Here is a 13,313-nt window from a genome sequence, read left to right on the forward strand (position 1 = left end):
ACCGTTACAAACCACATTTTCAAACGTATACATATGAGATGTGTAATCTTATTTCGTTTACGAGATAAGAGATACGATGTATTTTAGTAATAATGCTACAAATTATGTATTTTGGTAAATAAAATATTTATTTTATTTGTTTCAAAAAAAATTTGAGTATCCGAGATACACTCTCAGATAATTTTTGGACTCAATACCCGGGATATATGTATAATTTCGGTATTCGAAAATACGTGTATTATTATAATAATTTAACTATAATATTACATACTTATATTATTGTATTCGTATAGTTAATTAAAAATATTCATTTGAAAATAAAAACTATTTAAAATTTTTAATTAAAAAGTTAACAATTTAAAATTTTAAAATTTCTAAGATATGTGCAAAACCTCTTTATACGTGGATATATAATATTTTAGATAGTATTGTGTTAGTTTGATTTGTATTTTTTATTTCATCTAATTTAATTTAATCTAATAAAAATAAATATATTTATATTATTGTATTGGTTATTTATAAGTACTGCCAAATTAATTTAAAAAATGACATTATTAGATTAGTCATGCGCGTATAAAAATAAATTGGCTACACTCTCGGGCATGACTTAATCTAATAATGTCATATTCTATGTTGATATGATAAGATAGTATCCATATGATTAAATAATGTCTAGGAGACAATAATTTTATTAAATATAGTACTTTTTTAATTATCAACTATTTATTTAATGTTTGTACTTATATTTAAAAAAAATTAAAATTAATTTAGCAGTACTCATAAATAACCATACAAACACAATAATACGAATATATTATTTTTATTAAAGTGAATTAAATTATTAATTTAAATTATAATCATCTAAATTTTAAAATTTAAAATTTAAAATTATTTGAATAAAATGGAATGAAATGGAAAAATAAAAATCAAACCAATCTAACACTGTCCAAAGTATTTTTACAACTAATAGAATGCAAATAATTGTGGCCTACTAGGGTTTAAAGTACCCTGCTAGGATTTTTGCCAGAATAATTCATATTTTCAAAGTCAACTTGATCAAACGATTTGAATGTGTGACCGTGGTCAATTTCATGGTATCCAATACAACATAGGCTATGTCTGGTCCAAAGAACAGTTGGATGAGGAGGAACATGTGATTTTTGTCAACGCAGAAGTGATCAAAGAGGAAGTTGAGAAGTGTGAACGTAGTTTAATTGAAAAATTATTGGCTGATTGAGCCTTTTCTACCGGGACTGTAGAGTCAGTTTTAATCTCTATATGGAGATAGCCGATTGGCTTTAATGTGCTAGACCTTAGAGGCAATATGTTTGAATTTTTCTTTGAGGATGAAAAGGAGGTTGTCAAAAATGAAAGGGGGCTCCCTAGCTCTTCAAGAATTTTATTCTCAATTTGAAATTATGGAAGGAGGAGGAACTAATTGAAGAGGCAATGTTCTCACATGTCCCGTTGTGAATACAATTTTAGACATTGCCGGAGCACTATAAAACGAAATAATTGGGGAGAAAGTTAGGAGGTATATTTGGAGATGTCTTATATGTTGATATTTTTCAGATGAGAAGAAAGAAAAATAGAATTGTTAAATTCCAGGTCTTCCTAGATATTACAAAACAACTAGGAAGGATTTTGAAGATTGCTGGCCCTAATGGTAAAGTGATGGAGGTGCAACTCTGATATAAAAAAATTGGGAAATTTTGCAAATATTGTGGACAGATTAGTCATGAAGTCAGGGGCTGCAATACTTATCTAGAAGATTCGTTGAAAGGGGAGGTTACAGAGGAGGGCTGGGGTGATTGGTTGCGAGTAGAAGCAGTGGACAGAAGAGAGGACAGCCAAACAAAAAACATAATTCCAAACAGCATGCTTAGAGAAGGCGCAGGGTTAAGGATCACCAAAAAACTAACACCGGTTAGTCTTTTAAAAAGTTTTGCTAATTTATCAGTTGATGATTCACAAGTTAGAAGACTGGAGGCTTTAGAGGAAAGGGGGAGTCAAATCGGGGGTTAAAAAAATTCCATTGAAGACATTAGAAAATAAAACTTCTCGCCAAGATAATGAAGAAGTTTTAGATTCTGTTGTTCTAAAAAAAATTGGACAATTTGAATTTGGACCTTTTTTAATTGGGGATGGAGGTAGCAAATCAGAGCAGTCTAGAGGTAGAAAGATAAAGATAAAAAATTTAGCTAGAAGAGGAGGTAATCATGTTGCTGGGTTGAAAAGAACTGTAATGGTCGAAGATAGTGATTTGATGTAGAAGAAATAGTGTCAGATGCAATAGGAACCTACTGAGAGGGAGGAAGGTGCCAACCCAAAAATGGCACCCAAAGATCCATGAAGATGGTGATGTGAAACTGTCGGGGTCTGAGGAATCACTTGACAGTTCACAACATGCAAGGGATTAGTAAACCCCATTCCCCTAAAGTAATGTTTTTATGTGAAACCAAAAACATTACCTCGATGGTGCGGGCTCAGGGTGGTAAGGCAGGTTTATCAAACTTCATTGTGTTAATCCTAATGGTCTAGCCGGTGGTTTGGCGTTGATGTGGAGAGATAATGTAGATATACATATTCGAAATGAAGAGGTGTATTTTATTCATTTTAAATAGAGAGATCAACAGATGCAAAGGGAGTTAGAAGTGGTTGCAGTGCATTTACATAGTGAGAAAAATCAGAGGTTGATACAATACGATAAAGTCCTTGAACTGTTAAACCAAGCCATGAGTTATTATGCAGTAATTGGTGATTTTAATGCAATAGCAGCTTATCCCAAAATAAAAGGAGGGAGAATGAAGTCTGCAACGTCAATAGCAGCCTTTAATGAATTCATTAATGCTAGTAGTTTGATGGATTTGGGCTACTTGAAAATAAAATTCACTTGGTGTAACAAACAGTATGGGGGCAATTTTATTCAAGAAAGATTAGACAAATGTTTGGTTTCTCAAGAACTCAGAAATGATTATCCAAGAGCTTCCATTATGTATTTAGAAGATATGGGTTCGGACCACTGCCTTATTTTTTTTTAACTCAGACATGGAAGGAAAGAAGACTAAAAGGAGATTCGGCTTTCTAGAGTGATGGTGTGGGAAGAAAGAGGTGTTGGATATTGTGAAAGATGTGTGGAGATATGGAGTTTCAGGTTCTCCAATGTACAAACTACTTAGCAAACTAAAACAATGCAGATACTATCTTGTTGATTGGCAAAAGACCAGTCCCAGTAACTCACAAAAAAAACTATTGTTGATCTTAAGGTGAAGCTGGTGACAGAGAAAGCTAAAGGCAACAATGCAGATAGATAAGTAATTCATACTCTGGAGGAGGATTTGGCAGATGCATATGAGATGGAAGAGAGGTATTGAAAAGAAAAATCAAGAATTCAGTGGCTGAAGTGGAGAGATCGGAATACTAACTTTTTTCACTCTAAATTTCAGCATAAAATCGAAAAAACAAGATCCACAGACTATAAGACAACTTCAGTTCATTCAAAAGGGATCTAGAAGGCATAGCTCAAATTGCTCAAGACTACTTTCATGAGCTGTTTTCATTCTCTAACCCTCAGTTAGCAAAGGATGACATTTGTTCTATTCGAAAGAAGGTAGATGATAAAACTAATCGGATTCTCATAAGAGTAACAAAAAGTGAAATCAAGGCTGCTTTTTTTTCTATTAATCCTTTCTCGGCCCCTAGCAAATATGGATTCATGGCAAAATGCTGAGAGTCCTAAATCATACTCATATTTGTCTCATTCCAAAAGTTTCTATGGCAGAGACGATGACCCAGATAAGGCCAATAAGTCTCAGTAGTGTCTTCTATAAGGTAATCTCTAAAGTCCTAGTATATCGCATGCAAAATATTATGAATAAGATAATTAGTGATAATCAGAGTGCATTTATTAAGGAAAGGTTGATTAGTGATAACATTCTTATTGCCCATGAATACATGCATTTCCTAAAGAATAAGAGATTTGGTGATTATAATTTAGCCCTCAAGTTTGATATGAGCAAGGCGTATGATAGGGTGGAATGGAGTTTTGTGTGGGAAGTTATGGAACAACTGGGTTTTTATAAAAAATGGGTTGATTGGATGAAAGAATGTGTGACTATTGTATTCTATTCTGTTACTATAGAAGGACAAGCTCATGGTTTCTTTAAACCATGTAGGAGGTTACGACAAGGTGATCCTCTCTCCCTATCTTTTTATAATTTGTGCAGAGAGACTATTCCATTCGCTCCATAGAGGAGAATAGAGACAAGAGATTTCAGGTCAAAAGCTTAATAGTAGATACCCTTCTCTTAGCCAAGTATTTTTTGCAGATGACTCTATTATGTTTTATAAAACAATAGATACAGCATGCCAACACCTTATGCATAGCTTACAGACCTATGGTAACTTAAGCGATCAGGTTGTTAATTTGTCCAAGTCAGTAGTATTTTTCAGTGGGAACACCGCAGAACAGATCCGGAATTATCTAGCTCACATCCTATAAGTTCCTCATGTGGGAAGGAAGGACAAATACTTAGGGCTACCGTCTGTGATTCAGAGATCTAAGAAGGCGTCTTTTAACTACATTCGGGACAAGGTTGTGAAGAAACTGCAGGTTTGAAAAAGGAATTTATTATTAGTGAGCGGAAGAGAGCTCCTCATTAAGGCAGTGGCTATTACCATTCCAATTTATACGCTGAGTTGCTTTAAACTTTCAGATTTTCTAATAGAAGTCATTTAGAAAAAAGTCATGTAATTTTGGTGGGGCTAAAAAAATGATGAAAGGAGACAACACTAGGTTAGATGGGACATTGTTTGTCGACACAAAGAGCAAGAAAGAATGGGATTCAAAGATTTAAAGGTGTTTAATTTTGTGATGCTTGCAAAACAGGGCTGGAGATTAATGACAAAGACACACTTTTTAGTGTACAAAATTTATAAGGACAAGTATTTTGGGTACTTGTCTTTTCTAAAGGCAGACATCAGTCATAATCCTTCCTGGGCTTGGAGAAGTCTATTAGAAGGAGGAAGTTTCTTGAGAAAGGGGTGTTTTGGTCTCTGGGAAGGGGAAGTTCAGTGAGAATATTTGAAGACCCGTGGTTGGAGAATGTTAATCTTATTACAGTGCACTACTAGCCTAACACATACTCAAATCTATTCTGGGTTAACCAATTATATGCTAGCAATAGACAATGAAATGAGCAATTAATCAGAGACAAATTCTCATAAAATTACCTGAAAGTTGGAGAACAATGGTCACTATTTTGTTTCTTCGGGGTACCGAATTGTATTTCACTTTTACCATTCCAATTATATCAACTCCCAGAAATCTGCAACAAAAAAGAAATATGGGAGGCAACATGGAAGATACCATTCCCGAAAAAGGTTAAAATATTCCTTTAAAAAGTACTCCACAGTGGTCTACCTCAGAAGTAAACTCAAGCAATGATTCCCGTCCATTGAAGACTATTGCCCTAACTATCAACAACCAAGAAAATCTACCTTTCATTGTCTTTTATCATGTTCTGCAGCTCAACTTTCTTGGTCTGAAATCAGTTTCAGAAACTGGATTTCACCAATTCTCCCAAATCAATTTTGGAAATGGTAGTCTTGGCTCTTAAATGAATTGAAGAAGAAAGTGAGTTGGAAGAAAAAGGTTGCACTTGCATCAATACTACTATGGAAGATTTGGAGATAGAGCAAAAAATGCTAGGGTCTTCGAGAACATCATCATCTTACCATATCAAGTAGCGACGGAAGCTAAGGCCATAACAGAGGAGTTTCAATGACGTCTCACCGTGTAGTTCATTTCTTCTTTCTCTTAATGTTGTGTTTAAGATATTTGGGTTTATCTCTTTCTTTTACTGTGCCTAATCTACCTTAGACATGTATTCCATTTATTCAAATAAATGAATTATCACTTTCTTTGAAAAAAAATATTGTCTAAAACATTATATCGACGTATGAAGATGTTTTGCACATATCTTGGATAATTTTAAAATTTTAAATTGTTAATTTTTTAATTAAAAAATTTAAATTGTGATTTTTTTTCAAAACAAACTTTTTTAATTAACCAGTACAATAATATAAATACGTAATATTATAGTTAAATCGTTATAATAATACATGTATCTCCGAATATCGAGACTATACATATATCCCGGATATTGAGCCTAAAATTATCTGAGAGTGTATCTCGAATACTTAGTACCCGTTTTTTGTTTTTATTTTTATCCCGAGTGCAACTAGAATGTTGTTTAAATTTTATTGTTAGAATACAAATATTCAGTCTCGAAATATGTCTTTAATGTAATTTTTAAAATTCTATCTAAAATATAATATATTATGCATATCGATAAATATTCTGCTGACGTATTCTTGTAAATATTATATTTATTTAGTTTTTTTGTCAGAATATTTATTTAGTTTAAATATAAAAAAATCCAAAAAAAAAGGAGTACGGATCATCAATAGTTTATGACTAAAAGAAAGATCTGAGTTTTGACAAAAAAATAACGAGAAACAATCGGTTAGTTAGTTTTTTTTGGAAACACAACCAGTTAAACTATGAAAATACAACTGGTCAGCTAGTTTAACAGTAACTATTTTTTTTGTTATGACTGTAACCAGTAGTTGAATCAATATCGAATGATATGACAATTTGAAGGTCTTTTTGAAAATGTTCAAATTCTTGGATCAAATTCAGCTTATATTTCACGCTAGACAACAATTAGTGAGCTTAAGTTAATTTGACGCTAATCTTTTGACTTAGCGCTAATAGTGACGGACATTAGCCTGTTTCGGTACCCAAAAAAAAAAACCAATAGTATAGTACATAAAGGGCTTATTATATTGATCACACTTCCTTTGGTTTTCTTTTGTGGAATATACGCGCATTCCAAGCCGAGGAAGAAAACTCTAGGGCTGTGTTTGTTTCTAAGAATAGGATAGGACAACACACTGAGAACAGGATAGGACAAGACACTGATGGACAGAGACACAAAATTTTGTGTTCTTGTATTCTGTTTGATGACAAACTAGAACAAATTATGAAAATTCAATTTATTCTCATTTTTTTTTCATTCAAAAAATTTGAGATGAAAAATATAACAATAAAAATTATAATTATGAAAAATTAACAAGAATAATGAAAGAAAAAATAAAAAATAAGTTGTGTCTCTTGTTAGTATTTCCGTGTCCTTCATGTCAGGATGGACACAAAATACACAATTCAGTGTCTCTAGACACATTGTCTTTGTCCATGTCTCCTCTGTCAAAAACGATTTTGTGTCTCAGTGTCCTGTCTCTGTAAACAAACACAGCCTAAGTGTGTGTGGTTGGAGGGAATACAAGTCAGAAATTTTGAGATAGGAATATCTTATTCTCATATTTGGTTCAAGATTTAAAAAATTATTCCTGGATATGTTTTATTTTCTGAAATCAAAATCCCACCCATTTCATTCTCATCTTCTCCCTGCTTATCTTTAATTTCAATAAAAATGGAATGTGTATAATAAAGTAAAAAAACCAAATTACCCTTGTTAATTCAGTCCAACCCTTCTTTTCAAAATTTTCCCAACTTATTTCAAACAAAACAAAACCCTATTAGAAACCCTCCTCCATGAAAACCACTCCCTAGCGAGGCTTTTCTTCAAATTCACGGAGCTCCACCGGCGTCGGTGCCGCCTCGCCGCCGATTTCGATTTGCACGACCACCGCGCTCCTTATTCTAGAAGGAAATCGTTTGCATTCGTATCATCATCACAGCTCACCTCGGTTCACCGCTACTGCATTTTTGCCGCCATCGTCGCGACTCTGTTTGGATCCTTCGCATTGTGTGGTCGCGTCTGGCCTCTCTCCTCCGTCTGAGATCCGTTGCTCGCGCGTCTCTGCCTCCGCGTCTGTTCGAGTTGTGCTTCCTGTTCGTGTCATCTCCCTCCTCGCGTCTGTTCGAGTTGTGCAACCTTGTTCATCTTTTTCAAGCACAGAATCTTCTTCTTTAGGTAAGGATTTTAAACTGTTAGCACTGTATGGCTTTCTAGTTGTCCTATGATTAGTTACTGATAAGTAGAAATCGGACTGATTTGCATGAGAGTAACCAAATCAGAAATTGATATCATGCAATAATAGTCTTTGAGATGAAATGGTGATCATTGATTTTTTTTCCTGAGTTTGTATGAACTTAACTGAATTGCCAACCATATAGTTGAAGTGAAGTCCCTTGAATAACAAACACAGAACAAGAGCTCTGACCTCATTGATTATAGTCTTTCTTCTTTTGTGATTGACTAGTGCAAAAGACATGTTGATTAGGGCTAATACTTCTTTTGGATTTTTTATGCTTTCTACATCATATTACACTATTTTTCTAAAATAGACTGCTAATTTGATTAGTTATTTTTTATTTTGCTTGATTTCTTATATACTGTCTGTGACTATGTTGCATGCAAACAACGTGTTTGATGATTTGCCTCAATAAAGAGTTTAGCTTATAACATATTTTTACATGCTTAATTTGGTTTGAATCGGACAAAAACATATTTTTACATGATTAATTTGGCTTGAAAAGACTGCTCAATCTTCCTCATCTCCACTGGGTTTGCTGCTCTGCTGCCTCCTCTGTTTAAGGCTTCATCTTTCCTGGTTCGTTTTTCTTTATAACTATAACAAATATTAATCTGTTTTCTTGTGTATAATATAACTTGATCTGTTACATTTTATGTTATATAAATATTGAAGTTCTGAATTTTGCATTTATTACTTTTGATGTCAATGGAGGATTGAGTTCACCTCTTTTCTCATTTAGAAGCTTCTTATATAACTTGCAAAGCATTTAATTTCATTTCTTGTCTTGTTGCATATTAAGAATCTTGTTCGATTTTATGTTGGTTGAAATGAAGTAGTTGTAGCTTAGAAACTTATGATATTAGCACCGGCATAATGTTCTTGTTGCACTGCACTGCTATCTTTATGGCCAAGGCCAAATAACTTGGAATTTAATTTATAGGGCACCTAAATTAGTATAATTTTAATCAATTTTTAATTGGATTGAATTAGATGAGAACCAATTTGAATTTGAAGGGAAGGATTGAGTAGGAAAAACAAAGTTTTGTTGTGATTTTAGGTTTCATTGGGGTATCTAGTTATATTGTTAAGCAATTTTGATACACTTCAGTACTTCACAATGCCAAAACTGAGGCCCTCTTATAGTCATACACCAACAATGAAAGAACACCCTATAAACAAATTGAAATCAAAATTTGAGACTGGATGCCCCTCTTTCAACTGCGTATGTTATGTCACATATATTACTATCTGCAATAAGCATCACTGGTCAATGCACCTGCAATTATTGGCAACCCCACTCTTTCCACTCTAGCCCCCAAATGAACAAAAGTAAAAGCACTTTTACAGCACCAAATTGATTTGATCCATGGCGCAGCTAGGACATCATGTGGGATACATATATACTCTGTCTCAGGTCCAAACTCTTCGAACCAAAATGCCTTCGGCCTAAGTTTGTGCGTGCCAAAAGCCTAAAACCTTATGCTGGATTGCTGGATGGGTAATGTGGGCTAAGGGCAACAGGTTTAATCATTCTATGGAGCAAGTGAGAAAGAGCCAAAGACAAATGCTATGTGCCTCTGGTATATTATCTATCTGTCCACTACTTCAAGAATGACGGCTTTGCCCAGATAAACCTGTTGCATCTCATCTCTCCAAATCTACAAGGACAGCAATTATACACATAGCTTCAACGTAATTTTCTATCCTAATTTGTTTATATAGCACAAAAAGAATCTACTTTAAAATATTGAATTCACCCATTCATTGAAATCATACCATGTTATTATTAAGGTGAATCTCAAGTTTTAGGTGCGTTAGATACTCTGTTTCTTTTGATAAGTATCATTAAATACTATGTTATTTATATGGTTGATTGTTTATATCTACTAGCTTGGTTTTGATTAATAATATGTATTGCATACTTGAATTGATTTACAAAATTTGAATGTCTTCTAGCTAAATATTTTAATGTTTTGTTCTTTTTTTAATAGAATGGATCCTAAACAGAAGATGAGAGTTATTGCCTGCTTGATTTTTCTATGTATGAGGTTGTCTATTGTAACATTGATCAATTTTTAATAGAATTGTGCATATAAATTTTAATTTTGAGACTTCTTTGTAACTTTAATTTGGATAAGAGTAAAGCTTTTTAATACATATATGGTTAGAACTGTTGAGATTTATTTTATATAAGTTCAATTATTGATTATGAGATGAATTATGAATTATGGAATTTTTGAAAATTTAAATACGTATTTTGTGTCAATTTTAATTAAACATATTTAATACTAGGGTTATTTTAATAAATTTAAAAAAATTAGAGTCAATAATAATTTTAATTAAAGATTTTGTTATTAGGGATATTTTAGTAAATTTAAATAATTTAGAGTCAATAATAATTTAACTAAAGATATTTTTTATTAGGGATATCTTAGTAAATTTAAAAAAATTTAGAGTCAATATAATTTAACTAAGGATATTTGTTATTAGGGATATTTTAGTAAATTTAAAAAAATTTAAAATCAATAATAATTTTAATTAAAGATATTTGATATTAGGAGTATTTTAGTAAATTTAAAAAAATTAGAGTAAAAAATAATTTAACTAAAGATATTTGTTATTAGAAATATTTTAGTAAATTAAAAAAAATTAGAATCAATAATAATTTTAATTAAAGATATTTGATATTAGGGGTATTTTAATAAATTTAAAAAAATTTAGAGTAAAAAATAATTTAATTAAAGATATTTGTTATTAGGGATATTTTAATAAATTTAAAAAAATTAGAATCAATAATAATTTTAATTAAAAATATTTGATATTAGAGATATTTTATAAATTTAAAAATAAAATAAAAATATTATTTTATTATATTTATATTTATTTTAAAAATTAGAGTCTAAAAAAAATTAATTAAAAATATTTTATTTTATTATATTTATATTTTATTATATATATTTACTAAATTTAATCATTAATATTCTAATTAAAAATTATAAGGACATTTTGGATAAAGTATTCACAATTCCCAAATATATTAAATATGAACCAAACAAAAACTAAAACATTCCTAGACATATTATTAATATTTTATAGATTTTATTTTTATAAACCAAAGATAAGAATACTATATACTTGGTAATATTATTCCAAGGAATCATATTCCTAGTAATGATATTCTTAGGCATAAAAATTAATTCTTGAACCATACACCCCATGTCTCTCGTGTGTGTTTGTGTGTTAGCCAAATTAATTTCTAAAAATTTAAAAAGTAGATATTTTAATTTTCAAGAAAAATAATATACAAAAATATTTTTAAAATTTTATTTTGACAGACAAATCATTTTTTAGTTTAATTTTTCGATAGAATAATTATTTAAATTAATCTCTAAAAATTTTAAAAGCAGATATTTTAGTTCCAAAAAAATTAAAATACAAATTAATTTTTAATTTTTTTTGTCAGACATAAAAACAGTGTTCCGTCTATTTTCTAACATAAAAAATATTATTTTTTATATGTATTTGTTTTTATTTTTAATTTTATATATACTTTCTCAAATTAATATTTTTCTTAATTGTACGCAATTATTAAAATGAATATTAAATTTTATTGAATAATATAAATTAAAAAAACAATATTTTATTAATCCTAATATGTTTTTTCTGTCCATAATTATATCATATTTATTAATATTTTTAAATAAATACTTAAAAAATATAATATATATATATATATATAAATTAATCAATTATTGAGTTATTGAAATATAAAATAAATAGTAAATTTAATATACAAATAAAATTAAAAAAGTATATATATATATATATATATATATATATATATTATATGTTATTCAATAATAATAATAATAATAATAATAATAATAATAATAATAATAATAATAATAATAATAATAATAATAATAATAATAATATTGTTCAATAAAATTATTAGAGATTATTTTATAAAAAAAATAAAATTGAAGTTATTTAATATTTTTTGTATTTAATTTAAGTTAACTTGTATGATAGTTAAGAATTAAGTATAATTAAAGTTATTTTTCTATTTTCAATTGAATCTCAACTTGATCACTAAATTATCAATTAACTCAAAAAACTAATTGAATTTCTGCTTCATAATTAGACCAACTTAATATATACATCCATGTGGGACATATATATTATTTCTCTTTAATTTATAATGTGTGCAAAAGCCATTTTAACAAAAAAAATTAAGATACAAATTAATTTTTAATTTTTTTTGTCAGACATAACAGTGTTCCGTCTATTTTCTAACATAAAAAAATATTACTTTTTATATGTATTTTGTTTTTATTTTTAATTTTATATATACTTTCTCAAATTAATATTTTTCTTAATTGTACGCAATTATTAAAATGAATATTAAATTTTATTGAATAATATAAATTAAAAAAACAATATTTTATTAATCCTAATATGTTTTTTCTGTCCATAATTATATCATATTTATTAATATTTTTAAATAAATACTTAAAAATATAATATATATATATATATATATATATATATATATATATATATAAATTAATCAATTATTGAGTTATTGAAATATAAAATAAATAGTAAATTTAATATACAAATAAAATTAAAAAGTATATATATATATTATATGTTATTCAATAATAATAATAATAATAATAATAATAATAATAATAATAATAATAATAATAATATTGTTCAATAAAATTATTAGAGATTATTTTATAAAAAAATTAAAATTGAAGTTATTTAATATTTTTTGTATTTAATTTAAGTTAACTTGTATGATAGTTAAGAATTAAGTATAATTAAAGTTATTTTTCTATTTTCAATTGAATCTCAACTTGATCATTAAATTATCAATTAACTCAAAAAACTAATTGAATTTCTGCTTCATAATTAGACCAACTTAATATATACATCCATGTGGCACATATATATTATTTTTCTTTAATTTATAATGTGTGCAAAAGCCATATTAACAAAAAAAAATGTGTCAAATTTATATTTTTCGTAAGTGAATTAGTTAAAAAATAAATAAAAAACTGTTATGACAGAGAAAAATATTAGAAATTGATTTGTGTATTAATTTTTTTTAGAAATTAAAATATTTGCTTTTAAAATATTTGGAACTAACTGATTTGGATAATTTCTTTATTTTTATGTTTGCTTATTATTTAATTTCTTTTGCCTTTTCTTTTTCCGTGTTTCCTGCGATGAGAAGGAGC

Source organism: Arachis stenosperma, chromosome 3, assembly GCF_014773155.1.
Source record: "Arachis stenosperma cultivar V10309 chromosome 3, arast.V10309.gnm1.PFL2, whole genome shotgun sequence".
NCBI lineage: Eukaryota > Viridiplantae > Streptophyta > Magnoliopsida > Fabales > Fabaceae > Arachis > Arachis stenosperma.